Source organism: Neolamprologus brichardi, chromosome 8 (genome assembly GCF_056152115.1).
Source record: "Neolamprologus brichardi isolate AB-2024 chromosome 8, ASM5615211v1, whole genome shotgun sequence".
Taxonomy (NCBI): Eukaryota; Metazoa; Chordata; class Actinopteri; order Cichliformes; family Cichlidae; genus Neolamprologus; species Neolamprologus brichardi.
In genome coordinates this window covers 1,412,981-1,425,000 of record NC_142111.1, presented here as the reverse complement: position 1 = coordinate 1,425,000, position 12,020 = coordinate 1,412,981, and the positions used below count along the sequence as shown (strand labels likewise).

At 38.5% G+C, this 12,020-nt stretch overlaps 1 pseudogene; it reads right to left on the bottom strand.

Moving 5' to 3' along the window:
- The window catches only part of LOC148101699 (uncharacterized), a 38,906-nt pseudogene that overhangs the window by 867 nt on the left and 26,019 nt on the right, over window positions 1-12,020 (bottom strand).

Genomic DNA, 12,020 nt, shown 5'->3' with positions numbered 1-12,020 from the left:
TATCACTGTCGGGATTGATGGTTTGAATCGCCTCCGGTGATCCGCTTTCCTCGCTCCAGCCTTGCAGCCTCTGTAGCTCCTCTTTATCTCAGCCGGGATATTGTGTCGCATGCCGGTCTGTCCCTTTGTTCTTAGAGCCAGCAGCTCCGCTCTCGAGTAGATGAAGGAGCTGGTTCCAGAAGTTTTAAAAAGTGCATTATCCATCTTGTATCGCTATATCTAAGAGGTAGAAGTACAGTAACTAGAGGAAGGAAAATAAAGTTTGAAAGCCTAGTCTAAAAAAAAGTTAAAAGTTAAGAAAAAGTGCGGTGTTGCAGAGCTACTTGGAAAGGCTGCCGTCACTCCAGCGCCATCTTGGAAAAAAAAAAAAAAAATAAAAAAAAAAATACATATACATCTATATATATATATATATATGTGTGTGTGTGTGTGTGTGTGTGTGTGTGTGTGTGTGTGTATATATATATATACATATACATCTATATACACACACACACACACACACACACACATATATATATATATATATATATATATATATATATATATATATTAGGGGTGCAACGATACTCGTATCGATATTGAACCGTTCGATACAGTGCTTTCGGTTCGGTACGCATATGTATCGAACAATACAACATTTTTAATTTATTTTATCAACTTTCCTTCTGACGATGCTGTCTGTGTTGAGCGCTCAGTGGATCTGCGCTCGACAGTGCAGCCTAGGCGGAGTAGTCGAACACAGATTCACTGAGCGCAGGGCAAGCTAGCTAGACAGAAGTTAAGCTCGTTGCAACATGGCAAATTGAACCTCCCCCACCCTCATTCAGATCTGGCGTCTGGAACTATTTTGGTTTTCATGTGACGTATGACCCTGAAGGTAAGCGAGTCATGGACTAAAGTAAAACAGTATGTCAGATGTGCCAAGCAATGCTCAATTACATGAGTGGGAACTAGTGTGTTAGCGCAGTTAGCTCGTTAATGTGTTGACGCTGTCCAGCCCCATGCACGGGCGATCCGCGGTAGCTCGTTAACGGAGATTTGCCGTGTTGTGGCGTTAACCTCATTTCAGATTAAGGCTGACAGCACTAGTGGGAACACAACGAATATGACTGCACATTTATCCGATAGCATCCTAGTGCAAAGACAAGTGGAAGCAGACAAAAACAACAAGCACGCATACAAACTTTACCGAGTCATTTAGACAGCCGTTAGCACATGATTCTCCTTATGGGGACCTGATATGTTTAATATGCTGCTGAGAATATAGCCCAGAAGAAGCGTATAGTAGAGCTTTTATTTTGGAAAGAGACATTTCTCTGTAATAAACTCTCTTTTCCAAAGATGAGTGATTCCTCAATCAGATACAGGGCTCGCAAAATCGCTAGCGATTTTTCCAGTCGGGCTGCCCTGCTCTGCTCGTCGGCCTATCGTAGGAAGGAAAAATATATGTCAATGCTTTTGCATTCTTTCGGAAATCTAGCTGGGTAATTATGTCATTGGCATCGGTGAGCCACTGTCAATATGTGACATATTGAAATCGCTTCAAACAAATGATGAACGCACAGAGAGGTGGTGCAGAATGTGCCGTGAAAATTTAATAAATGACAAATTAATAAAAAGGCATAAACATTTTTTTTGTATCGAAAAAATATCGAACCGTGACACCAAAGTATCGAACCGAACCGAACCGTGAATTTTGTGTATCGTTGCACACCTAATATATATATATATATATATATATATATATATATATATATATATATATATATATATAGATGTATATGTGTGTGTGTATATATAGATGTATATGTATATATATGTATATATGTATATATGTATATAGATGTATATGTATCTATATATATATATATATATATATATATATATATATATATATATATATATATATATATATACATATACATCTATATATACACACACACATATACATCTATATATATACACACACACATATACATCTATATATATACATCTATATATATATATATATATATATATATATATATATATATATATATATATATATATATATATATATATGTGTGTGTGTGTGTGTGTGTGTGTGTGTGTGTGTGTATATATATATATACACACACACACACACACACACACACACACACACATATATATATATATGTATATATATATATATATATGTGGTATAAAAATCCAATGTTTGATAGATATAATGACCTACAAAGGCCACCATTACCTAAAGTGTTTATGAAGGAATTGGTGGTATTCCAGTTTTTTATTCCAGTTTTTCTCTCAATGAAAGGAGCAGGATAATGTTTGCTGATTGAAAGATGTAGTACATGCTGTTACTACAGCACTTGGTTTTACTACACTGAATTTGGTCTCAACAAAGGCTTCGAATTGCCCTTGGATAGGGAGTGAAATCCAGATTTTGAAAGACTGGAGGTTTAAGTCCCTTCTGCACTGTCTTCACGTTTCAGTGTTGGTCAGTGCGCTGAGAGAAAACCAGCAGTCATGACACTGATTGTGGATACAGCTATACAACGGCTAGCTGATGTGTGTAAACTGGTAATGTGGACCCTGGTTACGCATTTAAACATGAAATTGAAATGAACTAAAAAGGGAAAAAAAGTAGATTATATAATAGTGTATTATAATATAATATGAACATGTCTAAACTTTTGTGATAATGCAAGGACTGTCTAATAATTGTTAAACCAAACAACTGAGGATTTGGGCAGTGAAAGAAAAACATGTTAAAATCAATCGAATGAACTAAAACAAAATAAAAAAGGTTTTACTACGGGGTGAGAATCACTTTTTTCACTGTGGGCTGTCCCTTATAGATAAGATAAGAAGCAAGGTTATTTAGGAGGGGCTCAGAGTAGGGGTTGCACACCAAAAGGAGCCAGTATGGGCATGTGACTGGAATACCTTCTGGACAACTCTCAGGTGAAGTGTTTCAGGCATGATAAAATGGGAATGCGTGCAAACCTAGGAATGGGTGGAAATACTATGTCAGCAGCTATGTTGTTAGTTTGGGAATGCCCTGGTTTCCACCCAGAGGAACTGAAAGAGGTGGGGAAATTTTAAATGGTACATATATACTAATATTTAAATATAAAAGAAAGGTATGGCTGTAGAGATCCAGTTTAAGCAAGGATCCATTTGCTGAGATACTGTTAGTCTTAGAAAATGCAATGATAGCTAACAAAACGGGGAGATCATGTTTCTAGGAAATATATAGATCTGCATGTCAGATAGTTGTGTTGAAACTGCATGTCTCACTAAGTAGTAGTAATGTGCGGATTGATCCTGAAATATCGATTCCTCCGATACCAATTATTTATGTTCTAGAATCGATTCTCACATTAAAATATCGATATTTTAGTAATTTAAGGTAAATTTGTAGTTTATTATTAACAGGAACACAGTGGAAAGAACCTATAATATTCGGATTGTCTACATTCAAAGGAACTACTTCCTCTTCCGCCTTTCATAGTCATTTGCGAAATAGGCTGTCTGTCTCGCAGCCCCTTGGCGTGCGCACTCACAACAATGGCTGGGCGTAATTGGAGTCATGTGTGGACGTATTTTACCTCCACAAAAACTGAGACGTGGTTTGCGATACATGTGGCAAAAATGTGAGGTGTTGTGGCCACACTAGGGAGACATTCAAAAAGGTTGTTGTGGGGGGGATAAATACATTTTACAGTGTTTATTTATCGGATAAAATACGTTAAATGTCCGGAAACAGCGGGGGTGTCCAAATTCAGAGGCTGCTTCCACCTGAGGACCCGGCCTTCACGGTCTAAAGAAAGCCGGGTAGTACGTCACGAGCTCCCTCGGTGGAGTGAAACTGCCGTCTGCTCCTTGCTATCTAAAATATAACCGGGCGCTGACGTAAACTCTCGACCGTCTCACACTTCTGTTTAATCAGTTTTCTGTTTGATGTTTATTCAGCTGTGTGAAAATCCCGGAGGAACCCTCCTGAGGGATTAATAAAGTTAAATTTAATTTAATCTAATCTAATAACTTTAATCTCAGCCAAACCGATTTACTCACGAACAAATAAAATACTGAAAAAGCCAAACAACAACATTTTTAAGTTATCAAAGTAACTTATATATCATGTTTAACCCGAGTAGCGAAAGACCGCGGGGGTTTGAAAACAATGTGTTGATCGGCTCAGATATTTGAAGTTTACACGGCTACAGTCTCACCTGAAAATATGTTAAAAGTTTTTTTTGCGACCCAGAAAGAGAAATAAGAGTAATATTAAAACTAAGTAGCTGCCGTCATTGTTGGAAACAAGTACTCTGATGTCCTGTAATCATAATGATGCTATAATTTGAGATACAATAAATAAAATAAGTTTTTGTACAAAGTATCGGTATTGGATCAGTATCGTCGATACCACCCTGAATATTACTTGGTATCGGATCAGAAAGGAAATCAGTGGTATTGCACATCACTACTAAGTAGCTGAGAGACAACAGACTTAACCAAGAAAGTATGCATTATAAAGGAAAGCTAAAGTGAAAGCCCATTGAGCTCTACTTCTATCCTGTATTACACGTCACACTGCTGCTACCTTTTATTTAGCAGAAAATATAAAAATAAACCTCACACTTTCTGGCCCTTGTCTTCATCCCCATTTGAAATGCTTCATGGTTGACAGGTCCAGCTTACTTCATTCGCTAAGCTTAACTGTCTAAAAGCACTAAGTTGTTAAGCTCCCATTTTGCATATTTGCTCAGTGTAATTGTTATTACACTTTTATATTATACTTAGCTTAGACGATATTATCGCTTCTTAGCATAAATCATCATCACAGTTGTCGTTGTAATGACAGAGTTGCATACATGTAGAATTTTGAATAAAAGCATGGCAGTGCAGAGATGCAATAGCAGGAAATGATCCCCACAGTAAAGCAATTGCATGTCAGCCCTCTCTTTGCCTAATTTTAACTTCACTCAGATGGAATTGAAAAAACATTTCACATCACCTAACTTTATGGCAAAGTCGGCTTATGTTAATTAGTATCAGCTTGCAAAAAAAGCGATGTGTTAAGATATGCGTTTGAGTTTGATATTACCATTTGTAGACTTCTGTTGTGTCAAACAGAATATATTAAATTGAAAACTCAAACTGCTTCACAAAGGAGCTGAAAATTTCCTTCAGTGTCACTTTCATAAGTATTAGAAAGCATTTCAAGGCAAAGAAAGAGGAGAGCATAAATAAATGATGGCCAAACACAGCTGGGAGTTCTCCATTATTAAAGTGAGGTTCTGCATCAAGGAACATAGACATATTTGCATGTGTGTGTGTGTCTGAGGTCACTGTCATTTGCAGCTTGTACCACAAGACTGGCAAACAAAACCAGGTACAGCAAAGATACTGCACAGAGCCGTCAAGCTCCCAGGTCTCTGGTAGAGGGCCCAAGCTTAAAGAGAGGCCTGGATGCTTGAGGGTCCTACACAGTATCTTTGCTGTTCCTAGGACTGCGCTCTTCTGGACGGAGATCTCGGATGTTGTTCCTGGGATCTGCTGGAGCCACTCGCCTAGCTTGGGAGTCACTGGACCTAGTGCCACTTACCACACTGGGACCACTCTTACCTTCACCCTCCGCATCTTCTCGAGCTCTTCTCTGAGCCCTTGGTACTTCTCCAGCTTCTCGTGTTCCTTCTTCCTGATTTTGCTGTCATTCAGTATCACTATGTCTATCACTACGGCTGTCTTCATCTGCTTGTCCACCACTACTATGTCTGGTTGGTTAGTCATCACTATTTAGTCTGTCTGTATCTGGAAGTCCCACAGGATCTCAGCTCGATCATTCTCCACGACTCTAGAGGCGTCTCCTATTTTGGCCTCGGGACTTCCAGGCCATACTCGTCACAGATGTTCCTGTGTACAATGCAGGTCACTTGGTTATGGCTCGTTCCATGAATGCCCTACCGTATGCCCTGCCTGCTGCTAGCATCTTGCACGCTGCTGTTATGTGCTGGAGTGTATAGAATAGAATAGAATAGAATAATCCTTTAATTGTCCTACAAGGGGAAATTTGGTTGTAACAGCAGCAAGAAAAACACATATACAAACAAACAGGACACAGAACATAAACATACACTTTTTTTTTTACATATTTACATCAAGGACAATAGTTACAAAAAACAGAGTACTGTACAGTTATTAAAATTAAATAAAATTAGATAAAGATAAGAGGCAAACCCAGGTTGTAGTGTGAATCGGTTGATAACATAGTGCAAGTTACAGCGCTGATGTAAACCTCTGTGTTTGTTGGGAGCAGTTCAGATTGTACAGTCTGACAGCTGCAGGGAGGAAGGACCTGCGGATCCAGGATGCAGCAGTCTGTCACTGAAGGACATGCAGTGACAGACTCTGTGCTGTCTTCCAGTCCAACTTTGTCCAGCCATTAGCAGGACTTCTGAATGTCAGCTACTTCCTCTATCTGCCAATTCAGTACTAATAATGAGTGATATGTTTAGAGGCAGCAGCCAAAGAAGATGGTGTGTGTCTGGGAGTACTTGTTTCAAAAATTCAAAAAGTCTAGATCATTGGAAGCAAAATGTAAAGACATGAAGAGTGGGTCAAGATTTTTGCACAGTAGTGTACATTCTTACTTGTCATATACATTTATTTTGACAGCACTGATTTTTACCACCATAGACAGTATAAAGGATAGAGGCATCTTCTGGGTCTGTGCGGTTGAAAAAAATACTTCTGATCCTATAGAACTTTTTAATTTATGTTAGGTAAGCTAAAAATATCAGTTATTTTTAAGTGGTATGTTTTAATATTGACTGTCAACAGCACTGGATGGAATGCCTATGTATAAAAGTCAAGCCATTGATTCCATTATTTCCTTTGCTGTTCTCTTTTATACACTAAAGTGTCCTGCTAGTATTTTATTTTGTAAAAAAAAAAAAAAAATCCATTATTACTAAAATAAAGAACTGTGTGTTAAAAACTTTTTTTTTTTTTTTTTTTTTTAAAATACAAAGTATATTATCAAGCAAAAAAAAAAAAAAAAGAAGAAAAAAAAAGAAAAATGAAAATGTTATGGCAAATGCAGATGGACCCAGGAAGCAGAACGCACAGAGGCAGAGTTGCGGTGAAGACAGTTTATTTACAGTGAGGGGGAGGTATTTACAAGGACAAAATATATACAACAGTGTATAAATGGGGACGCGGAGCCAGGACGTGCAGGTGACAAAAACACACAGGTAGTGCACTCGATCTAAAAAAGGAGAGGGACGAGAATTAGGAGGGTCTTGCCCGATAACCGAGAAAAGCTTAGAGTAAACTTTACAGAGAGTTGGAGAGCTTACTTGGTACTGTTTGATGCCAAAACCTCCAGACGGAAAACAAACCAGTTGAGGCAAAATCCTAGGGAGGAAACAAAACTCCTTACAGTCACCAAAAATAATCCAAGGGCTCCAGCAGGCAAGGGCAGAATTTCAGACGCTCCAAAAAACGCCAATACTCCGACACTAGTCTCCTGTCAGGTAGCTCCTAAAGAACACTTCTGAGGAAAGCATCTGATGAGTAACAGGTGTGCCAGGTTCAGTGACTCACTGCCCCGCCTACCTATACAAAAAGGGAGGCACCAAAAAACACATACAAACAAAAACACCACATAACCAGAACCCAACTCCTAACAGAAAATTGTATTCCAAAAACTGATTTAGCTAATAAACACATTCATATGACTATTCAATTCAATTCAATTGTATTTGTACAGTGGCAAAAATAACAACAGTCGACTCAAGGCGCTTTATATTGTCAGGTAAAGCCTACAATATTTTTTTAATGAAGAAAATCTGTGTATTAGGCTAAAGAATGGAATAACTAGGTGGCACTTAGAATATTTTTAAATAATTTTCTGGCTGTGTGATTAACAATTTGTTTCCTTTCTTGAGCCTTATTTATGCCATTCAACCAGATCAGTTACATGCAAATGCATGCAAAGCCCAACACTGTTTGATCAGCACATCATGACTTCCACAGGTGAATTAGGAGGATGAATATATTCAGGATGTGTCACGTTAGGCGCTTTTATCCCGTGCAGCTTAGCCACAGGCTAGCTTTTAATTGGCTTCCCAGAGACATGTAAACATCAGCTCACATATACAGTGAGAAAACATCAGAGAAAAGGAAATTGGGTGGAGCAGTAGGGTAAAAGGGTCAAGAAAATCACACCCTCTGTGGAATAATTACAAAATGTATGATTTCCTGTTTTTATGCAGAGAGTTTCTTGTTTTTGTGCTACGTGTCCCTCTGAGTAGGTAGTGAAATAATGCCAAGTGAGCACCTGAGGGTTGCTGGCACAAGGCAGCAATAATGAGATGACAAATCTCACTACATGGTACATGTAAATCAACCTGACATGCACTGGGAGGATCAAATCGCTTCCAGGCTCTTCAGAAACAGGCGTTAAATAAAAATGTTGCGTTTGAAAGTTGATTTTTGAATAATTACACTTTATAGATGTACACAGTGGATCTAACGTGCCGAGATGGAAATATTTGGTCAAATTTGTGTTTCTGCCCTTTCACTCGTTGTGATAACCCTCTCTGCAGTTCTTCACTCTCATGCTGTTCCCCGTAGCTCTCCTCCACGTCTTCGCCTCATTTTTAATACTTCACAACACATTTTAAACTTCTGTTTACTCATCTGCTGCGTGGGTACAGAGCAACATGTATTTGCTTTTAGCAAATCAAGTAGAGAGTGAAGACACTACCACAGGCTGATTAGAGGCAAAAAGAAGGAAAGCTGTTTTTTCAAATGTTGATTTCAGAAATGTTTTCTTTTACATTTTTTGAACCCCACAGTGAGGGTGATGGCAACACACAAATCAACACCTCAGTCCAATGATGAACAGGCATATCATTGCCTCAATGTCCTCCACTGTTGTGTTGTGTTTGTGTCGCATACAAAGGGTTGTGTTATGAGCTGCCGTCACAAATATATAAACTAATATATATGCAAATATATATACTTATTTTCAATGCATGTAAAGATGGATGAATAACAATCCATCTAAAGCATTTTCACCTCTCCTTGTCGAAAATTTGCAATTCTTGATAACTGCCCTTTATTTAGAATTTTCTAGAACACTATAAGCCCATAAAATCCTCAAGATTATTAAAAAATTACTTATATTATGGCTGGATGTTAACTCTTACAGTCTCAGTTCTTGGCACTGTTTTGTTTATTAAAAAAACAGCGGTCATTCCAGTTGAAACACCAGAAACACTTTGGAAAACTGTGCCTTTACTGGTTTCTTCTTTGGATGCAATTGTTTCAGTTTTGTTTGTTTTTTTGGTTAAACTTTCTATTGCATCCTCACCTTAAAGGTGCAGCCTTCTGTACATCCGCTGTTTCACCTGGTGGTAAATGTGTTTTCTCATATAGACAAACAGAAGCTCTTCTGCTTATCCAGGCCCAGTTTTGAGCAGGGAAACCCAGACTGCCCTTTCCTCAGTGTTCCCCATTTTCCCAGGTCAGTAGAGATAAAATCTCTCCAGTGTTTCCTTAGTTTACCCTTGGACATTCTAGAGAGATTTACGTAACTTGGCTGGGCTTTTTTTGCTCTGAGTAAAAACATTTCTACCATGAGGAAAATGATTAGGCCATGATTCTGTGCTAATTAAAAAATGAAATAGAAAACGTGAAACTATTCTTAAAGCGAATGGTTCTCAGAGTCAGCCCAATGTATTACAGGGCTTTAAGCATAATTTGATTTGGGGCTCCCACCGCCAGCTAAACCCATCACTTTACCACCACCACTGGCAATATTAATTAGTGTCCATGTTTGATGAGTGATTGCACATTGAACTGCTCAGACAGCCATTTTCATAGTATACCTAGTGTGCTGGGAAGAAATAATGGTAGCACTTTCTATTACAGCTATCAAGTAATATCATGGTAGCAACAGTGGTTATAGTTGAGTAATATTACACTTAAATTTATGTAACTGGATAATAAGGGCCAAAAACTGGGGGTAATAATGTGGAAATAAAGACCAAAACCAATTAGTAACAGTAGCGTAACACCTTAGTAACAATATGATCTGATAAACATCTGTGGTAGTTTCTGTGTAATAAGCAGGAAACAGAGCTACAAAATGCAAAACTTCCTTCTTCTATTTAATAACACATTACTAACCTATTAAAGCTAACTTAATTACTTTTATTTTTCTTTTCTTTTGTTTCCTGTTCTGTCCTGTCTGGCAGCAAACAGAATTATGATCTGAATGCATTGTTGCATTCAGATCATAAATGTGCCAAACGCGGTTCACCTTTCACCTCGCTATTTCGCAAAATTTTTAGTGCAAGTTTGCATGCTTATTTTTTTTTACATCACATTGTGTCCTGCGTCATGATCGCTGCATAGATCGCTAGCAGTGTGACTCTGAAGTGCAGTGCTGTATGTCCACGATGTCCACGAAACGTTTTGCACCGTCAAAAAATAAAATTGGCAACTTGATTTCACCTATCGCTGGTTATTTTTAGAACATAACACCCGCGATAAACGAGAGACCGCTGTTTACAGATACTGAGAAATATAACATTTGAATCCATTTTCTCTTTTGCTCTGAGGCGCGGGGGAAAAATATCGACAAGTCGATGAACATCATTTACAGATATATTGGGTAAATGCCCGAGACATCTATAGAAATGGAAATCGCCGCTTGATTCATTCATTTGCTTAACTTGTTTTGGACCATAAACCAGGCGCGAATAGGACACTGGAAACAAAGCTCCCCACAGGAGTTTCTGCACCGGAAGTAGCATATGCTAACGTGCACATAGTCTACTGAAATCATATGTGTATTGTTTGTGTATTTATACACAAGCACTCATATATATTCAAATAATTTAAAAAAAAGTTCATTTACCTGTTACTACCGCACACCAAATCCGGTCGTTGGTACTTCCTGGCTTGTTTAGCCACTAGGTAACAAAAGCTCAACACTGCCCCCTAGCATCCTGGAGCGCTTCGGTTGTCTTTTGTACGTGTTTTGTGTTTTTACGTGTTTTGGAGTTTGTACGTGTTTTTTCTCTACGGGCCACTGTATACTTTTATTTATTCACTCCACATAAAATGTAATAAATAAATCATATAATACAAAAATCATCTATTTACATTTCAACTTTTAACTATTTAAATTTTCAGCTTTTTTCTTTTAAACAAATTTAAAGTGAAACAACACAAAACACTGCAAACCACAACACAATTAAATATAAATTAAAATGTGAAAACAAAAAGAAGATGCATATTCTCTGTCATATGGGCCTGCATGAATAAACTTTCTGAATCCTTTCCTAGTTGTGGATGATTACTATACCTTTCTAATGTGACGTTGTTATCCCTGGCTCCCTTTCTCTCTTTCCCTCCCACTCTGTTCCTGTGCTACTGCGAGTGTAACTACCGCCCCTCCCCCCTCTTCCCAGCACAAGCGGAAAAAAAGTGGAAAAAAGTGCGAGAGAGAGGGTGAGAGAAAGAAAGAAAAAAAAAAAAAACACGGCTCCCAATAAGTAGCCGGCTCGCATCGTTCACTTCAAAGAGTCAGCTCCAGTGTTGCCAACTTAGCGACTTTTTTTCTGAAAAGCGACAAGCGACAAATCTGGCAACTTTTTCTGGTATTACTGGAAACTTATTTATGACGACTTTTTGACGTGAAAACGCGTATCGCTCTTACTCTCAACAGGCAGCGGTGCTGCCTTGGGCACCTCACCCGTGCCAAAGCGCTCACGGGTGGAGGATAGTCCTCCCCCAGCTGCTATCAGGGCAGGAGACGTTCACACCTGTGCGTCCAAAAGGCAAATGAATCGCGCATGAGCGAAGCCGCTGCTCTCGCACTGACTGTAACGCAGTCAGTTCTTTTACTGTTATGCTGTTTTGTGGATCACAAGGTTTAAAACTACTTATAAACACACAGACACAAAGTAACTCCACCAGAGTGCCAATTTCGGGTCACTTTTGCCGGTCCA